The 20,412-nt window shown below is 50.8% G+C and overlaps 1 protein-coding gene across 5 annotated transcripts in view; it reads right to left on the bottom strand.

Moving 5' to 3' along the window:
* The window catches only part of RAD54L2 (RAD54 like 2), a 62,041-nt gene extending 43,279 nt beyond the window's left edge, over nucleotides 1–18,762 (bottom strand). For 2 of the 5 annotated variants that reach the window (XM_068695053.1, XM_068695058.1), the window contains exon 1: nucleotides 13,221–13,368. The gene's annotated coding sequence lies outside the window, so the exon portion shown is untranslated. Of the gene's footprint in view, nucleotides 1–3,297; nucleotides 3,587–4,053; nucleotides 4,193–13,220; nucleotides 13,369–18,630 lie in introns of those variants that run through there. The other 3 variants (XM_068695054.1, XM_068695055.1, XM_068695056.1) reach the window with 3 other exon arrangements.
* Between the last annotated feature and the right edge of the window lie 1,650 nt (nucleotides 18,763–20,412).

The raw sequence follows: 20,412 nt of genomic DNA, 5'->3' as shown, positions 1-20,412 counted from the left end.
AAACAGTTACAGGCTTCACTATCCTAGGAAGTCAGCACCAACCCAAAACAGCGAAGACATACAAACACTACTGAAAGAAATGAATTAAGGTTTCTTAAGCAAATGGGAAAAGCAGAAGTGCTGTAACGCCAGTAACCACTCCAAAGTACAACACAATCGAGCTTCTTGCATCAGGATTCTTCTGTTTCATTGTTTGTTGCAGAACCTTAAAAAACTTTTACGGGAAAGGATATGGGTCCTTGCATTCCCATAAATAACATCACACCCAGCAGAGAGCAGCTATCCAGTACAGAAGTGCTCTAACATGAGATTTATTTTTCTTTTAAGCAGTAAGTACGTGTTTTTAAAACCTAGATTTTGAAACCTTTTCAGCAGCCCTAGCCAGAAGAGTCAAACAGAGGCATTTGAGGAGCCATAAGGGCTCCAGAAGCCTGGTAGGTGCAGAGATGCTCAACTCCCTGCCACGTAACTGTCTGCCTGTCCTCCTTCCATCCTCATCCTCGGCTCTGGCAGCTCTGCAGCCACCCACCACACCATCCACCCACCACGGGAGCTGCACATCTGCGGAGGCTCGCACCCTGCCTGGCGGCAGCAGGGCACACCGGGCAGGTATTACACAGCCTGGAGACTGCCCTCGTTTCTCACGCAGACCTGACCCACTTTGGGGCTTGCACAAGGGGAATTACATCACCCAGCCAGCCTGGAGCTGCCTCTCCTGTTTTAGGGCTGAGTTACTCCAGCCTGCCCCATCCCTGGCTTTGGGAACACAGGCATGCCGTGCTCTGCATATAATTGCTGTGGGAAGGGCACTGTCCGAGAGGTGAACAGATCCCCTTCACCTGATCGAAGTCACTACTTGTCCAGACTTCCTGGCTGTCCTACGTTAAACCAGCTCAGAGCCTGCTGTCCTCTCACCCAACGGGCAGCACGTCCTGAGCCTCAGGAGGGTCACTGGCACCAGGACACAACCGAGAGCCTGAAGTCCCTGCAGCACGATGCCCAGTTCCTGCAGGTGGTGATGCTGAGAAAGCTGGTTTGGCTACGAGGTGAAAACGCTCCCAAATTCCTCTTGGTTACATCGGGAGAAGAGCGCTATCGTTTTTAATCCCCCTCCAGGGAGGGGAACCCTGCCATCAGCTGAACATCAAATTAACACCCAGACAGCCCCTCTCGTGCATCAAGTCCTGGCTTTCAGCAAATATAAGAACAGGTGAGCAGTTTCCTGGGCTTTGTTTTAAGGCAGAAAACTTCAGGCAGTAAGTGCCAGGCGGCAACAACTGCTGCCCCTTGGCACGTGCACAAAGGAGGCCCCTTTATGGGCTCAGAAACTGCAAAAAACTCACCAACGCAGACACATTTCTGCTGTCCTACTGCTTTTCTTTTGCTCTGCAGAGGTTTTTAATCACATTTCTGAATGCACCCTGAAGTTGAGAGAGGAACATGACAGTGATCATCTTCCTTCCTATGCTCACGGCGGGGTTGCCCGTGCTGCAAGCCGGGCTGTCAAGTGGGCAGCGAGCACAGGATCTGCCACAGCCTCACCCCTTCTGAACAGCGCTCACAAAACCCACCCTTTCATTAACCTGTCCTTTCGTTACCTGCTCTGGGCACTGAGAAGCAACAGAGGATGCGCGGAACAGGACACCAGGTGCCACCAGGAGCAACGTGCCTTTGCAGAGGGAGCCCACCTGCTGCGGGGAACGCTCAGGGCACAGGACATGCTCGTCCCACGCAAATCCCTTCCAAAAGGGCAGGTTTAGCACTAATGCACGGTGCTGAACAGTAAAGAGGATTCTATCACCTCCCCAACCGCCAGCCAAGACCGGTATCTGGGACTCATCAAGATTTGTCCCTTAAAGCCTGTTTTGTAACCAAGACCTTACGGTGGTCAGCGCAGTACCGGGCCGTGCAAACAGGATCAAGCGCGCCGGCAAGTCGCAAGAGGATTTGCGCAGGCAGTTTAATAAAACCAGGTATTTCAAAGTCAGTGTTGTGTAAAGCTCTTTGGGTTTCGCTGCAGTCACGTTTTATGGTATTAATCATTTCCTTTCTGTTTGTTTGGCAGCAAAATAGTTGCTTGTGGCCATAAGATTCCCCTGGCGCTCTTCGAGCGCACACCAACATTGCAACCTGGAAGCATGCTGAAAGTAGGAGCGGGCTCTGTGGGGCAGGAAGCCTCCTCTTCCCGCTGGATCACCTGCATGCACAGCTCTGGTACTTCATAGGCAGCCTTCAGGAAGTGGTGATGAAGGACAGAGCTGGATCACTGAAGAGTCACATCCAAACCTTTCTGTAAGATAGGAACCTCCTAACACTTTGCAAGTAACACCCCAAGGAATGGTTTTCTTTTCAGTTTAAAAATCTAACTAGAAAGAAGTCTGAGACCAGTGGGCTTGGACAGTTTGATTAACAAACATTAGAACCTCTCCAATTTTCATCATGTAAGGTTACAATCGCCACAGGATAAATATTTACCCGAAAGCAGCCAGCAGTGTCACTAACCCAGTGGATCTAGCAGACTTCCTCCCTCCTCTTCGTTTTTTTTTAAACTAAAAATCAACAAGAATTTCTTCCCCCACCGTCACCCCCAATCACATTTAGAGCCATCCTTACCTAACCAATTACTCTGTGGTTTAAAGCCCTTCTCCCCATGGAGTTTGACTGGAGCAATCCGGTTGTTCAGCTGTGAATCTGGACATAGCTGGGAAGGAAGAAAAAAAATTCTCCTTCCTTTCCCCTTGTACAAATCACACCAAAACTAAGTGACATTGATCCCCCATGTGACATGTTTACTAGAGGGATGTTAACGTTAAGGAATGAAGAAGCAGCCATCTGAAACCCCAAGTCAGGGGGGACCTGCCTGTCCCGGACCATGCCTGAGGTCGGTGGCTGCACTTCTGCCCACAGCCAGACCATGCCCATGCTTGACACAAGTATTAAGGAGCCCCCTGTGATTTGTGGGGATTAGGAATCGAGGGACAGAAAAACCCAGGGGCTTAAAAAACACTTCCATGTATCAACTTTGGGAGTCTACTTTATAGACTAACAGCCTCCTTCCTGAAAGGCACCACAATACCAAAACCAGCGTGAAACTGGTTGTTCCCTGACAAAAACAAACAAAAAAGCCTCTGCAAGACGGGGTGGAGCATAACTTGTACAACTATCTGCCCAAACAACGTTGCGCAGCCTTTGAAAGCAATCTTTTAAAGTTATGCTAGAGTAGAAATTGGCTTCCTACAAACAAACTCCTTGGAAATACCCCTGGGATTAACACCAGAGCTGAAGGAAGCCTCTCACCTCACCACACCACCGGCCACAGTCCCAGCTCCAGCAGTTTCTGGCTAAGTGGCTTTTCCAGGCTCTGCCCGTGGTGCCGACAGCAGCAGCAAGGCGGGCGGTGCTGGAGGAAGGAGTGAAATCCTGAGCACGGATTTCAGACGAGTGGGAAGGCTCCACGGCAGCACGGCAGGACTCCCAGCTACATCTACACAGCAGGTGAATTCGGGGCAAATTTGCCCAGCCACCACTAAAGATCACCAGTCTGAAAAGCCAGGTTGTAGAAGTCAGCTCAGGGGGAAGGCAGCCCAAGCCTCCTCTCGTGAGGACAAAGTGGTGAGAGGCAGGCGAATTCCAACAAGCAAGGAGGATCCAGACAGCTGAAAGATCCCTGCAGGAGCCGAAGCCCTCGTTACACAGCCGTGGCAGAGAAGTTCTGCAATAAGTGACCCCAAGAGAAGCAATGGAACAGGGAGGGGGAAGGCAAAGAGCCCCCTCCTGAGCAAAGCTCAGCCCTTGCGACCCTGCAACACTCAGAGGTGGCTTTGGCCATGGCGAGACGCTAACGTTGGGGCTTTCCTCCTGGACAGGCCCCCCAGGGAAACGGGCTGAGATAGCCCAAACAGCGCTCTCCCCCCTCAGCACGAGGAACATTGCATGTTTCCGCGGTGCTGAAAGGCTGAGCTGCTCTCCCCCACTTTGGCAGAATCGCCCCACCCACGCACCCTTCTTTTTTTTTTTTTTGCCACCCAGGGAAGCACTGAGGAGTTTCATTACCGGGGAATGATTCACTGCCTTCACCGCCTGACGTTCTGCCATCACCGGTGGTCCAGGGCAGCCCCCATCCCTTCCAGCTGAGATCCAGCTACCACCTGGCTCTCCATTCCTCACCTTCCTTCCTCTTCGGCACCGGCCTTAAAACCCAGGCTCTGGCTTTATGCAGTTTTTAGGAACGGAAAGCTTCCACGCGGTTTTGTCCCTCTTCATTCCCCATCTCGCCTCCAACCCCGATAATTACGCTGGAGACGAGAAAGCATTACTTAAGCCACCTACAGCTTACCAAAGAAACTTGAACACAAGCAAAAAAAAGAAAAAAAGCTGTAGGAGGAAACGGAAATAAGCAGTTTTGAGCTCTCATGGTATAAAGATGACAATTAGCATATGGCAGACCCAAATCGCTCCCGTCTGTGATGTGATCAGAAGCTGACTTTTATTGGCTACCACTCTAGATTAAAAATCCATTAAAGGTTTAAGAACTGCCAGCAAGATGAGTTTCTTTCAGTCATCCCCTCCGGCAGAACATCCTGCTGGCACAGGGCTGCAAAGATTTATAGTTAGTGTCACTTACAGTGGTCACTCTTCTGCTGGTTTTGAGAACAGTCACCAAAAAACGCTCAATCTCTGCCTTCCCCTCTGAACAGGTCAGGATAAAAAAGTCACACGGATCCTCACCTACCCCGCACAAACCCTAAGCCAGCGCTCGTTTCGGTACCGCTCAGGCCCAGCACCTCAGGCTGCACGCAGGGGATGTGGCCGGACGAAGAAACCTCCTGGGCTTTGGTCCACAGCAAAGGACACGGCCCCAAAGGTGTGTCCCGCTGGCACAAAGCCTCCCGGTGGTTCAGACACCTCTGCCAGGATGAAGGAAGGATGCCACAGCTCAATGCATGCTGTGAAAAGCCTAAGATACTTTTTAGAGGACTGCTGGCACACATAATTAGAGACAAGTGTTACTGCACAAAAAACTGGACTAGGAGTCTGTCCCTAGATATAGGTCACTTTTTAGTCTTTAGATCCGTGAGTACAGGACTTATTTGAATAACTTTCAGTAGAGCTTTAAAAGCAGCATAACGTGCATTTGGCTAAAGAGCATCACAAACATCCCCAACAAAGGTGCCCTGGGGGCTACCAAGCCACCCTGGTAGCCATACCCAACTGTCCGGTCCCAGCAGGTGTTAACGAGGACATTAATTAGTCACGAACTGCCACAGGCATACCCAACACTAGGACAGGAAGGTGCAACCAGAGGGGGATTCATCAGCAAACTATTAAAGCATCGTGAGGAGTAAGCCCCCTAACAGCAACCTGCACAAGCAGCTGCTGGCTACTGCACTCAGCTGTAAAGATGTACGGCCAGCTCAAATTCATAAAGTCACATTCCTGGCATTTATGACAGCCACGTTTCCTGTACTTCAGGTTCTTGCTGATAAGACAAGGCTGCACGGGCACTCAGACCCACGCAGAGCCCAAGTGCTGTTTTTCCAGGACTCAGAAACGGAACAATACAAAGCATTCAGCCATGATCTGGGGAAAAAAAAAAACACGACCTTTTGTGTATTGCCTCCCTCGAGGAGAGGAGGAGGTTCTGGCCAACTGCTTCCTACGGGAGACTGCTCCTGGCCTGGTTTGTCCACCATCTGTGGCCGCGGCTGGGCCAGCAGCTGCCCCGCAGCACCAGCACGGGGCTGTGGGCAAGCACCTTGCTGACACGGCACCATCCTGGGAGAAGGGGACAGCCGTGACATGTCAGTGTCCTCAGGCTCAGTGGAGCTCTCCCCTAAAACAGAGCAGGAGTGGAACTTCTTGTCTCGTCCCCATTGTTCCTGCCCTTCTCCGGAGCCGGCAGGAACAGACCCGAGGGTGCCAAGCCCTTCACGCAACGTGCCCGTCCGTCTGGCTGCAGAAATCCTTGAGTGCTGCTCACAAGGGCTGAGCTCTGGAATTTGAGCAGGAAGCGTGAATCCTCTCGATGGGAATGCCTGGGTACAACAAACAGCATTCCTTATCCAGGCAGCTGCTTACACCTTGCTCAATTTCACTCCCAATCCTGTCTCTGTTGGGGACAAAGGCAAACGGCAAAAATCTCAGGGCTGTCCAGAGGATGCACCTTCCCATCACGATGCGAGCACACAGGCTCACAGAGAAGTCCCGGCCCAGCAGCAGAGGCTAACAGCTCTGTATCTCCTCCTGGGAAAATAAGCACTTCCCTGACCAGGAGTATTGATTTAGTTGAAACCTAAGACCTCCTCTCTGCTTTGTGGTGCTGCGTTTTTTTAAGTGCTATAATAAGCATGGGAGGAAGGAAAAGGCACCTCTAAGCCATTTTGTGTCTTTTTTTTTTTTTTTTTTTTTTTAAGAGAGAGTGAGGAACAAGAATTTCTTCCAGTCCGCATGGCCATGCAGATCACCCACTTCCCCACTGTTCTCTACTCATTATCTGGGCCTTCCTTCCAAGCAGGTAACTGCTGTCGTTCCAGAATAAGGGAACCCGGATCACATACAAGAGGCCGTCACTACTCACATTCAGCAGGGGACAGGACGTGCAGTTACAACGGGCAGAAACTTCAAAGGCCGCCTGCTGCAAACCTTGCCGCGCATTGTCTCCAACTCCAGAGCGAGGAGCTTCCAGAAGTAAAAAAGTAAACAGAGGAAACCCACACAGCTTCCTGGGAAGTTCTCTTCCAGAGAGAAGAGGATCACATCCCACTCCTACGACAGCTCGGTTTCAGAGCCTCCCCCACCCCAACATTCCCTGCAAAAGCCACCCGACCCCTGCCTTTTGGCATATTTTACTCTTCCAGCTCTTGTGGTGTATTTTTCCATGAGAACACTTGTGATTAAAACAGCAAGACCTGAAAAACCAGAGAACCCCATTAAAGGGGGCAGCCTTATATTTTCAGGAAATTTATACTCTAAAAGGTTTAGGAACTGAAGGAGACCAGTAGCAAGCTTTGACATAGAAGATCCACTGCTTTCAGAAGCACGCTAGTTCCCAACTTTAAGAGGAAAAGAGATAGTCCCAAGTTTAAGCTTTGTGTTCTCCCAGGCCCATTGCCCCAGGGCAGGTGCAAGACTCCACCAGCCCACGAAGAAAGAAAAGAAGGAGACCTTTGCCATCCTGATAAAATATAAGCAATGGGGGGGGGAAAGCAGCTCTTGGTGGGGAGATCGTCATCCACCCGGGTGTCCTCCAAGCGCCTCCTCATCCTGACTCTATGCGATGTCTCCAGCTCCTGAAGCGCGTCTCCCTCAGCAGTCCCAAGCACCTTCTTAATGCCTCCAGTGGTTAATCGCACTCCTTGTTGACAAAGCATGCCTTTTTCTGAAGCTGAATTTAAAAACTCCCAGGCACCATCACGCCTTTTTCCACTAAATTAAGAGCCCTTTGGTACTCAGCTTGTTTTGCCCAAAGAAAACTGTGAAACTTTTAAATCTAAGCCAATGGAGCGCTTCCTGATCTTACCCCCTATTCTCTTGAGTAGCCTTAGGACCCACGGCAGGGCTCCGAGGGCTCACACACTGCCACATACCTGCTCTGCTCCTGACATCCCTGCCAAGGCCTTAGCAGCACACGCAGCCACGCTCGGGCTCTGCAGACACACTCGGTCACACTAGCCTGGGCACCCAAACAACTCCGAGGACACTCTGCAGCTCTTCTTCCTTCTTCATGCTTCACCACGCGGCGTAACCTTTATATAACCACACTTTTGATCAGCTCCAATTTGGTGCTTTCTTCCAGGCCACTGATGAAAACACAGCGGAGCACCAGACCCAGCACAACCCTGAGAAATGCCCCCACTCAGAGTTGCCACATCTGCTTTTTTTTAAAGCCAGATTTTGACTCGCTGGCCACTCGTACCTGTTGACCAACATTCACTTTTTGGTAACACCCGTGCAGATTAGCATTAGGGGAGGAATGGAATATAAATATCACACTAAGCCCGGGTGCTCGATACAAGAGCTTTAATTACCACGCTGTGATCTTCCAGAGTATCGGCCGAGCCCTGGCACCTTGCCACCGAGCCGTTTCCTTTCTTCCACTCGTTTTGACTAAATCCTCCCAGCCAGCCATCAATCGACTCCCTTCTGAGCACTGCCCCGTTCTCTAAGCAGACTGAGCACCCTGTGAGCACCTCCAGCCTCCTTGCCAGCCTCTCTCAGAATCAGGGGTTTTGTTTTTTCTATTAACATTTGGGTGCCACACAGACCTGGAGCAACTCATGTGAAAGCAATACACTTCCACAACCTGGTTATTCCAGATTGAACAACTCCAAATCTAACAATTTACACTTAATTGATGTTGAAGTGCTGGACAAAACTGAATTTAAGAGCCTTGGGGAAGTGTTTAATGAGTTATGTCTCTAAACCGTTATTTCCAGCATTCTGATAGGCAGGACAAGCTTTCTTCACAAGCAAAATCTCGAGAGAAAAAAAAAGTTTCCACTGCCAAAGGAAGAACGTAGAAGATCTCCATGGGATCTCCACGCTTGAACTCCTTCCCAGACTGTGCTGGTCCTACAGGCTCTTTGTACTCGATCGCCCACACTGGCTGAGCAGCAGAAGGGATCTGCAGTTTCTGTTCATCAATTCTGCCCTTGCACAGCCCCGGCTCTTTGTTAATTAGATCAAGCGAGCTTTCCGCAGAGAATGCCAGAGTAATGTCTGCTTGTTATCTGCCAAATCACCACAGAGCCTCTTTAATTGCTTTTATAAGTTTAATGCCTCTCTTAAGGCTCCCTTGTTATGTAAAGTGTTGTTGTGCACATTAGGCCTTGATCAAAGTCCTCCTCGTGCTCAGCCCAAGTTTGGATGCATCTGGGACAGAGAAAGCATTTTGGCTATATTTTCAGGTATTCCAACGTTGATTTTTCTGCTCCTCTGGCAGCAGAAGCCCTCCAGCACGCTTAGCCCCTGGCTGCAGCCCTCGTACAGCAGCTGGAGGTGTTCCATGCCAGCATGTGGCATCTGCTCAGGCTGCCACCTGGACAGCCCCGGGCAGGCCTGCAGTCGGGCAAAGCTGCACCAGCCAGACGCCGCTCACCTCAGCCTCCTTTCCAGGGAGGTGTTCAAGAAGTGCCCAAATTCCTGGGCTTTCGGGCCGTAGCTGATGCTACTCCACGGTACGAACGCTGTTTGTACGGCAAACCAAAGTCTGAGATTTCTCCAGATTCCTTTTGAAGCAGCTGGCTAAGTCCTCCCCTTAATATTTCTGCATCCTTCAATGGTATCTCGGGTCAGCAAGCTGTCTGGGAGGCCTCCGCTCAGGCACAGATTCAATGCATCCTCTGGACAGGTGCGTGGCAGCCTTCAGGTCTTTGCTGATGTTTGAATAAATCCCTAATACCCAGGTTGATTCATTCTTCCTTCAAATTCGCTGACACCCCTCTAGAACAGTAACCCTAGGGCACGCTGAAAGGCCACCACAGAGCACTCCAAGTCACCGCAACCACTCGCGCACTGAAGCGAGCACACTGACAGCACTGCCGTTACACTGAAGTGCTGTGATACTTGCCTCCCTTTTTTTCCTTTGAGAGAATTCATCTTGCCTTCGATATGCCACAAGGCTCTTGGAGGTGTCAGGCTGACCCCAAGCCCAGCATTCACACTGACTGAGCAAGAACAAAATTGAAACGATCACAGCTGCCCTGAAATTACAGCAGCGCCGCATTGGTCTCGCTTGCAGGACTGGCTGACATGCTGCCTTTTGGCTTCAGACACAACAGCAAGTTTGCCTGGCCTCCAAGAAGTTCGAAAGACCTATTTTTAATGCTTTGAGGAATTTTTCAAGTCAGTTCTCTAGGTTTTACACCTGCATGGCTGAAGAACTTATTTTCCATGCCTTTTTTCCGAAGCTTGTTTCAACTTCAGCCACGCTCAGTCTGCTAACAGATGCGAGCACTTGGCATTTGCTGGCTACCACGTATGAAATATTGATCAGTAACTTTCTGAATGTTACTTAGAACAAGAAGTCTGCAGCTAGGCAGCTTAAAAGATTAAAGATGGCTAAACCAGAACCCAACTGCACCACATTCTGAGAAGCCCAGCCAGCTTCACAAGTTGCCTCTTCAACAATTTTGGCTTCCAAGAGCTACTTCCAATTCCCCCTTCTCCCCTCTCACAGCACGCAATGACAAAGGATTTCGTCAAGTAATGCTTCCCCTTTCTCACACGAGGAATGATGTTACTTTATCATTCCTCTTCAAGATTCTGTTTCTTGATAAGCATAAAACCCCAGAACGTAAATGCAAGGTTTTCAAAAGTTAGCAAGAAATGAGACTTTCAGAGTTTCAGAGTACCCAAACATCAGATCCTACACGAGGTATCCTACAAGCATAAGACTAAATATTCCTGTTTAATACTTAAGAGAACACCGATTTGGAAAAGAAAACATCTCTACATAGCCTTTTGTTTTTCTATGGCTAAAAATGCTGCTTAAGCACAGTAAATTCCTGTTTTGCAGTGAGAACTCTGAGACAACCCTAGCTGTAATTAACTTGACATACTTGCCAATCAGGAAAACATTAAGTAGAGATTGTTTTGCATAAACAGTAAACACAGATCTCTATTTCTGTACCAAGTATCCAAGAATACATCAAATGGCACTTTGCTGCAGGGACTGAACTCACCGAAGGTTTAAACTATGTAACTTTGGTGCAGATATTTCTCCTACAGGGTACTACCTCCCAGATGCTTTTGGGCACCTGAGAGAAACAAGCTCAAAGGAATGACAGCAGGATGATTTTGCTGCCACTAAGTGCAGTTAGAAACACTGCAGCTGTCCTATTTACCTCGCACCTATGAACAACAAACTGGAAAACACTCCATGCTTTGTTATGTTCTTATACTCTGGTTTTGCTTCAGATCAAACAAGATGCACCTCAGTCCTCCTGGGAAGATCCCACTCCAGCACCGCTCCCCCCCTTGCCCTGCTAACCCAGTCCCACCTCTGGGGTGTCTGAAACAAAGCAGCTCTGAGCACACGAAGGGCAGGCAGCAGGCAGAGGGGGCAGTTACTCATCATCTCAGTAACATCTGTGATCAGGGGGGAAAGGATGGAAAGCTACCGTTTGACAGCACAAGAGGTGTAACACACACGTGCACAAGCTGCTGCGCGCACATCCACACCAACAAGGCTCTTTGGAGCTGCGTGGTGGGAGGAGAAGGGAAGGCTGCAGCACGTGCACGCACACACACACACACACGCCTGTGTGCGCACACGGAGGGTCACAGATGGAGGACAGAACGCTAAACGTGAGTCAGCAGTGCACCCTGGCAGCGATGCAGGCTAACAGCACGCCGGGCCCCAGCAGCAGGAGCACGGCCTGACCGAGAGAAGCGACTCCTTCCTTCCCCTCAGCACTCCTGAGAGCCACCCGAAGCACAACACGTGCTTTTTTGGACACCCCCAGCACATGAAAGACACAAAACTAAGTGAGGCTGCTGCACTTGCCACACCAAGGGAGGTTGTTTAAGCCCTGAGGTTGTAAACTGCAAGAGCAGAGGTTGTGACCTGACCCACAGGAGAGGCTTCTCCCCGGGAGGACAGGTCAAGCCCCGCAGCAGGGGCCCAGGGACTGGTGAATTGTTGGCTTTAGAGGGCTTCCGACGTGAGTGAACAAAGTCCTGCTCTGAACTGGGTGCTGACACGGCTTTGAGCAACAGGCTGGACCAAACACCTCCTGCGGCAGTTCCCAACCTGAATTACCCCATGACACCGATTTCGATTCCAGAGAACACTGTAACGACCTGTTACAGTTTTTTATGTCAGGCTACACCTCTCAAATCTTCACTAAAATGCATCCACTACTGGGACAAGGCAGCAAACATTGTTTGGTTCTCCTGAAAAGAGCACGTGATGTGCAGAACACACAGTAGTGCTCAGGGTCTGAACTACTCCCCAGTACCAGAACGGGAATTTCAGAGTGTCAGGAGATTTCAGGGATGCAGAAGTTACCAGTAACCCAGCTGTAGTACAAGGGGAACACAGCAGCTATAGAGTCAACCTTTTTCAGGAGTATTCAGTCCGAGGCAGTGCCAGCCTAGAAAAATCACACGCTGCACCCACAACAGCTCTCCCTTAAATCAGGGACTGAATTTTCTTGGAAATTTCACATTCAGCATGTACCATTACTGACCAAGCCCTACACCCTGATGCTGTTTAGATCACAGGATAAAAGGCTGCGTTGTTCACTCCGGGTGTTCCAGAGGTGCAGCTTCACACCTGGGAAAGGAGCCGCGCTGACAAAGCCAGGCCACGTTGGAGCTTCCAGCAGGAGCACCAGCAGCGGTCCAGGCGGGCTGTTTTGTTTTCATCCCTCTGCTGGATGCTACTGCCCCTGGAGCAGACGTACCAAAATGAAACAAAGGCTGTTTATTCTGAACCAACTGATCTCACATCGAAGCGGACAGAGGTCAGTCCATCACTCCAAGCCGGGGAGGGGCTGGGGATTACAACTTTTGGCCAGGCAGCAGAAACACCTTGAACCGAAGCAGAAGCTTCTGCGGGGATTGCTTAGGGGATAAGGGATTGTTCAGGAGGCACAACGCTGGGGTGACTGCCCAAAAAACCACCCGACGTTGACAAAGTTTAAAAACACAATGAGATGTGATCATCACCATCTCATTCGCATAAAGAAGAGGGAAAAGAGCTCGGATCTTTTAGCTTTGTTGTCGTTTTTTTTAGGAATAAAGACCCCACACCTGCACATACACCGCCGTGACACGCTGACAACTTCTCCCAGCCCCGACCTCGCACAAAGCCGCGAAGGAGTGGGAGGGGAACCCGGTACAAACCGTGCCACCCTGCACGCCCCGCCAGCCACCAGAACTCAACCCCAAAAAACCCCAAACCAACCCCAAAGCGGCTCCGAGCACCGCCCGGGCCCCTCCATCCACCCGCTGCTCTCCTCCCCAGGCCCCCCTCAGCCCCCAGCCCCCAGCTTAGGCCACAGCCCGGCCCCGGCGGCCTCCAGCCCCGCTCCCCCTCTCCTCTCCCCCGGGGGCCGCGCCCCCCTCTCTCCCCCCTCAACCCGGGGCCCGCAGCCCGGAGCCCCCCCCACACCCTCCGGGGCGGGGCCGCGGCCTCCCGCCGGTTCCCCCCCCCCGCTCCCCGCCGCCCTCTTTCGGCCCCCGGGGCCTCTCCCCGTTGCCGGGGCTCCTCTCACCTCGGCGGGGGGCCGGGGGAAGGGAGGCTGCGGGCCCCGGCTGCCGGCGGCCGCCCCCGTTGCCGGCCTCGGCCCTCAGCCGCCGCTCGGGGCCGCCTCAGCCAGCGGCCGGCCCCGCACCCCCCCCGCCGGAGCAGCCGCGGCTCCCCCGGGCAGCAACAGGCGCCTCCGCCTCAAAGGTTCCGCAGGGCGGAGAAAGGTTCCCCCCCCCCCCCCAGTGGTGGTGCTAATTGAGGTAATTAAGCCCAGCCAGGCGTTAGAGCCCCCTGCCCACAGAACGACGCCGCTGTCCCCAGAGCCCTCTGCACAGCGGCGGGAGCCCCGCTTTGCTTTTGGTAAAATGAACCAAGAGCAGCAGAGGAACCTCCTGCCTGGCCCTCCAGGCTGGCACTCAAACAGCCAGAATATTAAAAATAAAGTGACCGATAACCTCAGTTCGGGTTTGTGGTGGCAGCCTGGGTACAACCCACGTAACTCAGCCTCTCAGCAGGTCCCCGTATTTCAGGAAAGCCGTAGCTGACCCAGGGTAAAAGGACTAACAGCAGTGGCCAGAAGGCTCAAAGATCTCACACAGCACATCCCTGGGGATCCTTCAAAGGCATGAGATACCAGGCCCTTCACCCTCCTCCCTGCCTAAACTCCCAGTCCTCCATGGGGCCTTTTTCCATTGAACCTGACATAAAGACTACAGAATTTTTCACGGCTCCAACCCATCATACAGAGACCTCCAGATGAAGGCAGAGGCTTCAGAGAGGCAGAGAAGTACAAGGTAAAGCAAGCACAGGAACCCCCAACAGAACTGTGAGGAGTTCCTGTCAGCTTTCATTCTGCACTGCAACATAACTACTGAGGATAAGGAAAAGGATGAGGCTCTCAATGACTTCTTTGCATGTCTTTACAACCCAGACCACTTAAACTTGGAGTACTCAGCCTCCCAACCTGGAAGTCTGGGACACAGAGCAGAAATAAACCTTGGAACAGGCAAGGTTTCTGAGCAACCTCATCACCTCCTATGACTGGGTGACCTGGTGGGGGACAAGGGAAAGGCTGTTGACATAGTCTATCTACCCTTCAGCAAGGCCTTTGACATGGTCTCCCACAGCATTCTCCTGGAGAAGCTGGCAGCCCATGGCTTGGACAGGTACACTCTGTGCTGGGTTAAAAACTGGCTGCATGGCTGGGCCCAGAGAGTGGTGGTGAACAGAGTGAAATCCAGCTGGTGACCAGTCACCAGTTGTGTTCCCCAGGGGTTGGTGTTGGGACCTGTCCTCTTTAATATCTTTGCTGATGATTTGGATGAGGGAACGGAGTGCACTCTCCGTGAGTTTGCAAGTGACACCAGGTTGGGGGGAAGTATTGATCTGCCAGAGGGTGGGAAGGCCCCGCAGAGGGACCTGGACAGGCTGGGTCGATGGGCAGAGGGCAATGCGATGAGGTTCAACATGGCCAAGTGCCAGGTCCTGCACTTTGGCCACAACAACCCCATGCAGGGCTACAGGCTGGGGGCAGAGTGGCTGAAAAGCTGTGCAGAGGAACAGGATCTGGGGGTGCTGGTTGATGCTCACCTGGACACGAGCCAGCAGTGTGCCCAGGTGGCCAAGGGGGCCAACGGCATCCTGGTTGTGTCAGGAGTAGTGCAGCCAGCACACCAGGGAGGTGATCGTCCCCCTGAGCTCTGCTCTGGTGAGGCCGCACCTCGAGTGCTGGGTTCAGCTTTGGGCCCCTCACTACAAGAAGGACATCGAGGCCCTGGAGCATGTCCAGAGAAGGGCTGCAAAGTTGGTGAAGGGCCTGGGACACAAGTCCTATGGGGAGTGGCTGAGGGCACTGGGGGTGTTTAGTCTGTAGAAGAGGAGGCTCAGGGGAGATCTCATTGCTCTCTACACTACAGGTACCTGAAAGGAAGCTGTGGGGAGCTGGGGGTCAGCCTCCTCTCACAAGTAACTAGAGAAGTTAACTAGGTAACTAGAGGGAATGGCCTCAAGTTGCACCAGGGGAAGTTTAGTTTGGAAATCAAGAGACATTTCTCAGAAAGAGCAGTCAGGGTTTGGAAGAGTTTGCCCAGGGGAGAGGAGTCACCATCCCTCTGGGTGTTCAAGGACATGGTGCTTAGGACATGGCTTAGGGGGTGACAGTGGTAGTAGGGGGATGGTTGGACCAGATGATCTTGGAGGTCTTTTCCAACCTTAATGATTATGAGAAAAAAAGAAAATCATGCTTCAGCTGCTTGCTGCTCTACAGCAGCACTGACAAGCACAATCCAGCAAAGGCCACTTCTGCAGTCACTCCAGTAGGCAGTCTTCCAGGTGGGTTCAGTGGTTCCCACCCAACTGGAGCAGAGCAGCTGTCCATGCAACCCTCCAAATCCCTTCCCAGCCTTTCACACATATATCAGCCATTGCCAGAAGTGCCATACAAACAAGCTGATGATGTTTCCCTGGGCCAGTGACCGTTCACCACAGCCAAAATTCTGGTGGGTACAGGACAGCAGCATGCCCCCTCTCCGAGAGCTGATTAATAACCCACAACTTCCACAAGGGCCAAGAAGACCAGGGCAGCAGCTACCTTAATACAGGAAAAGCCATCAGATTTGGGAGCAGCAGCTTTAACCTCTATCTATTTAAGCGTTCATGTCACTTACAGTCTGAGCGGGGTTCCTAGGCAGTATCAGTTACATGGACTAGGAGCTGTAGAGGACATTAGAACAATTTCTCTTTTGGAGGTTTTTACAGCCTAATGGACAGGAAGTGTTTCTGGTGAGCATCCAGCTTCTGATGCTCCAAGCAGAGTCTCCCCCAAAACTCCTCTTCTTCTCTTTGTGCTTTTCTGTCCTAGAATCACTCTCAATTAACAGTACAAAAATAAAACAGATGTCATCCATCCCTCCTAAGCTGCACATACATTATTCATCAACATGCCCTAATTGATTCTCTCATAACCATGAGCACTTCTGCACTTGGCTATGTCATTCTTGTCCAACAGAGCACAATTTATGAAGCTTCAAGCTACTTGGAAAAGGCACTTTCAAAGCCCTACCTTTCACAGCTTTGCTGATCAAAGCTGTGATCTCAAAGTGAGGTCTCAATACACAGAGCTGTCAGGCCTTGGTTTGGTATCCAGATGAAGGTGTCCGTCAGGTCACTCTGCTGCCCTGCTGCTCAGTGCCATGAAAAGGAGACCAGTACTGCTGTAGTTATGTTGTGTCCCCTTCCCACCCCAGGGTCTTTAAAAGAGGTGCAAAGCACAATTTGGGAAACACCTCCAAATAAGGGCTCTGAAAGCTGTAACCTGCAAAATGCATCGGGAAAGTCCTTGCAAAAACCTTTCCTTGAAAGTTACACAAAGATCTCCCAAGCCTAACCACAGTCACAGGTGAGAGCACTGAAGGCTGTCTCAGGAGAAATACATACCCCATCAGCTGGGAAACAAAGCTGTCCTTTCAGTGCCCTGTCATGCATTGACATAGCTTAGGGATATGGTTTAGTGGAGACTGTTAGCGTTAGGTCAGAGGTTGGACTTGATGATCTTGAGGTCTCTTCCAACCTAGAAATTCTGTGATTCTGTGACAGACATTCTGGATTCTTCCATCCTCAGCTATGTCCCAAAGTTCAACAAACTGAGAGCACGTGATGAGATACTTGGAAACAAAGTGAACACCATCAAGGTGCAGTCTGGGGACACAGAGTTGCAGCTCTGAATTTCATTCTACAACTCCTCTGGGAGTCCTCACATGAGGACACAATTAATAAATCACCAACCTCGTCACTGGCACAAGTGTGTTAGCTTGGATGGGACAATAAATCTCAGCAACTGTTTCTCAGATACTCTAGTGACAGCATTATAACTGCTGTAGCATAACTCCTGCCACTGGTGAGCATGCCCTTGCTTTGACCCTTGTTTTCCAATTGCTGGGTCTGACCCGTGTTGTTTTACCCAAGGTGGAGGAGGCAGAGCCACCAGTGTGCCATGTCATCACCACTCCTGCCTGCTGCAGACCTTCCACAGCCAACAGTGCTCCATGCCACGCCACTGTCCTCCTGCTTGGCAGAGCCTGCATTGCCTCAGTGACACTACCTGCACAAAGGCATCCTTTTCCAGTTGCCTTGACTTGCCTCTGAGTTTCACATTTCTTTATTTGGGGCTCACTCTGATGATGACACTCAGAGTTTCCTTTGCCTCCCCCCCACCCAGCACCCCAGCTGTTCCCTCACTCAGGGCAAGCACATCCAGGCTACAGGAAGGGAAACCCCCAGGTGCTGCTAAGCCATTCCCTTCCTGGGAAAAGGACTCAAACAGCTACGCAGAGGGAAGCAAATCTACGCAGAGATCAGCACACTGGCAGCATCAGTTACACGAAGCTTCGTGCTCAGGGACTTGGTCAAGGAGTTACAGAGGAGCCTCCCCTCTCAGAGGGGTCAGGTGAAGTTGTAGTAGTTCAGCCCGTGGACATTTAGCAAGCATCCTAACGTTCAGCTTGGATTTCCCTTGCACCTCAATGGTCAGTCTGCAGCCTTCCCCTTTCCCCACTAGAAGGAGCTAAGAACACTGCAGAACAGAAGCCAGGGAGTTTTGTTACAAAGTTAAACATAACCCTCATTACCTGAAACAACTTAAACTCCACATCCCAGGCACTGGACTAGACCAGTCGAGGAAAAGATTCGGTAGCATTTCCAAGCAATGATCTCTTTGCCTGGAGAGACAGCATTTTTCTTAACCTGTGATGAGCTGCTCTGGGGAGGATTGCAGTATCAAAGCAGTGTAACGTAGCTCAGCACAGCACTGCTTACTTGCCTTCAACATCCTGTTTTCAAACAGGGCAAGACAGAACTGGGTGCAGCCACTCGGAGAAGGCAATAGGAAGGTCAAGCGAGGCACCACCTCTCCCAGAGAGAAGTGGGAGCTTACAGCTTCAGGTCAGAAAAAGGAATAACAAAGCTACAATAATACACAGAGTAATAACAGGAGGGTGTGAGGGCAGGAGAGAGTGCTTTGCCTACGAGAAGGAAAGCAGTGTATCTAAGGAAACAGAAGTAGTGAATTAAAGAACTAATGCAAGGCAACACTCTGTCAGGAAAGCTCACACAGCTACTCCTGGCAGTCCTTGCAGCAGGGTGCCTGGCTAAATCAGGGCTCATGCTGCTTAGCCACCCACTACAGGGGCTGAGTTCATCAGTAAACCTGCCTACAGAGCACACAAAGCCCAGACATCCCCTAGACACGGGCAAAGCTCCAGCACAGGTAGCTACATCACTGAATTACCTGCAAAAAGCATTAGCAAATTCCTAGCAAGCCCTACAGAAACCTGAAAGGTACACAGCTTTCTGATTTCACGGCTTTACCAGTACGATACATACATAGCACAGAAACTGAGCATTAAGCAAACAAAACGCAGGCTAAAAGAAGGCATTACCATATTCTTGCTTGCATGCTTCCAGGCCCAGCCTGAGAAACCAAACCCCTCCACATTCCCAGCTCTCTCCTTTTGAGCCCTCCTTCCCAGCCAGCTGGTTGCAGCAGGTGCAACAAGGTGAGCCAAATGACATCCACCTCCACCACAGCCCCAAAACCCCCAAGACCCTTTCATTAGCTGTGGGGCAGGGAAAATGACACGATCCATGCCCAGGAGGAATGGGTTTCCACCACCACTCTTCTGCCAAAGCCTCCTTCCCATTGCTCTAGGGAGCTTTCTCCCAGGGAATTAATTCTGACGGTGCTCCATGCCAGGGATCTTCCTGCCTGTGAGAACCCTGTCCTTGTGCTGGGCTGCGAATGTCAGGGCCCTAATGAGCCTCAGTGGCCCTGATGAGCCTCACTTGGGGCCCCCACTTATGTTTGGTTCCCTGCTTGGGACACTGCCCTGTCCAGGGTTTGTTCCTCCCCCTGGGGCAGAGCTTGTTGGTCTCCACCTTCGGTTTGTCCATGTTTTGCCCATGGTTTTCAATGGGACATGCGTGCAGGACAGCTACAGACCAACCAGGACCACTGAACCCTGTTTGAGCTCAGTGAACCCTTTCTGTATCGCTTGCTTCACAACTTAATCAATTTTTTGTCGCAGATGGGGGTGGCAAAAGGCGTTTTGGAGGGGGAGGAAGGATAAATGCAATTGAATATCCAGTAATAAATGATTTCTCTATTTTGTATGGTGATGAAACAGGCAGAACTATTGACAGGTTATCAAGGCTTGGACAGACAGATTAGCTCATTTGTCACATTGCTGCTGGTAAGACTTACACTTGCTTCTTCATCCTGTAGACTCAGTTAGGGTCTACTTACTAATCTGCAGCCATAAAATAGAACGGCCAACTTTTCCTTTGGTTTTTATACGTTCTCCACTCTCTTCTTCTTTTCTTTGTGTGGGAGAAATTTTGTTCATTACAGCACCTGCAGCCACTGCAGATTCTTTGATTTAAAGGTTTCCCTGAGCCCTGTGCATGCTGCATTTGGAGCCCCTTACAACTGAGTGCAAGCCATAACATCTGATTTGCACGTACACTTTGCTGCAGCTCTCATGGTCTTCCCTGTTTTATTGCCAGCAGATGCTAGTCATATTTCTTGTGATGCCAAAACTTCTTTCTAAAACACTGGTAGAGTTGAAGATGAACGTAATCATATTAAGGGCAGAGATGGTGCTTAAAATTTACGATTCATTATGCTCTATCATCCCTGCATGCCCTGTCTTTGGGAAGGGATCTTCACGACACAGTTATTCCTTCCTTCTCACTCGGTGTTTAAGTGGGAAAATCATGGAATTGTATGCGTGAAGAAGATAATCTCAAGGCTGCCTGTGTGCATAAATGCCCTGATGCACAAAACGGGATGGGATATTAATATGCTATTCTTTCCTCTGCACACCTGGAGCCCAAGCAGGTGAAAGACCTTCCAAGCTGGCATGCAACCCAGCCTGAACACACAGGCCATGGGCAGGACGAAGGGAAGGACGATGAATTCAATAAAATGGTCAATCAGCTTGGAAAGCTGCTGCTCACAGATCAGAAAAGCAGCTGAGGTGACAATATTCATCTTAGAAGATGCCTGGGAACCGTACAGCGTTCCCTTTCAGATACTACCAGAGGATTATGAAACAGCAGATGGCTGTGTTGTATTTAATAGTCCAGGGACTGGGACACATGTAGCATGTGGGAGAGCAGGACTCGGATCCTTCCTATTCCCTGTGTTCTGGTCAAAGAAGTAG

The sequence above is a fragment of the Anas acuta genome, chromosome 11, assembly GCF_963932015.1.
Source record: "Anas acuta chromosome 11, bAnaAcu1.1, whole genome shotgun sequence".
Classification (NCBI taxonomy): domain Eukaryota; kingdom Metazoa; phylum Chordata; class Aves; order Anseriformes; family Anatidae; genus Anas; species Anas acuta.
This window is presented reverse-complemented; position numbering and strand designations above follow the sequence as displayed.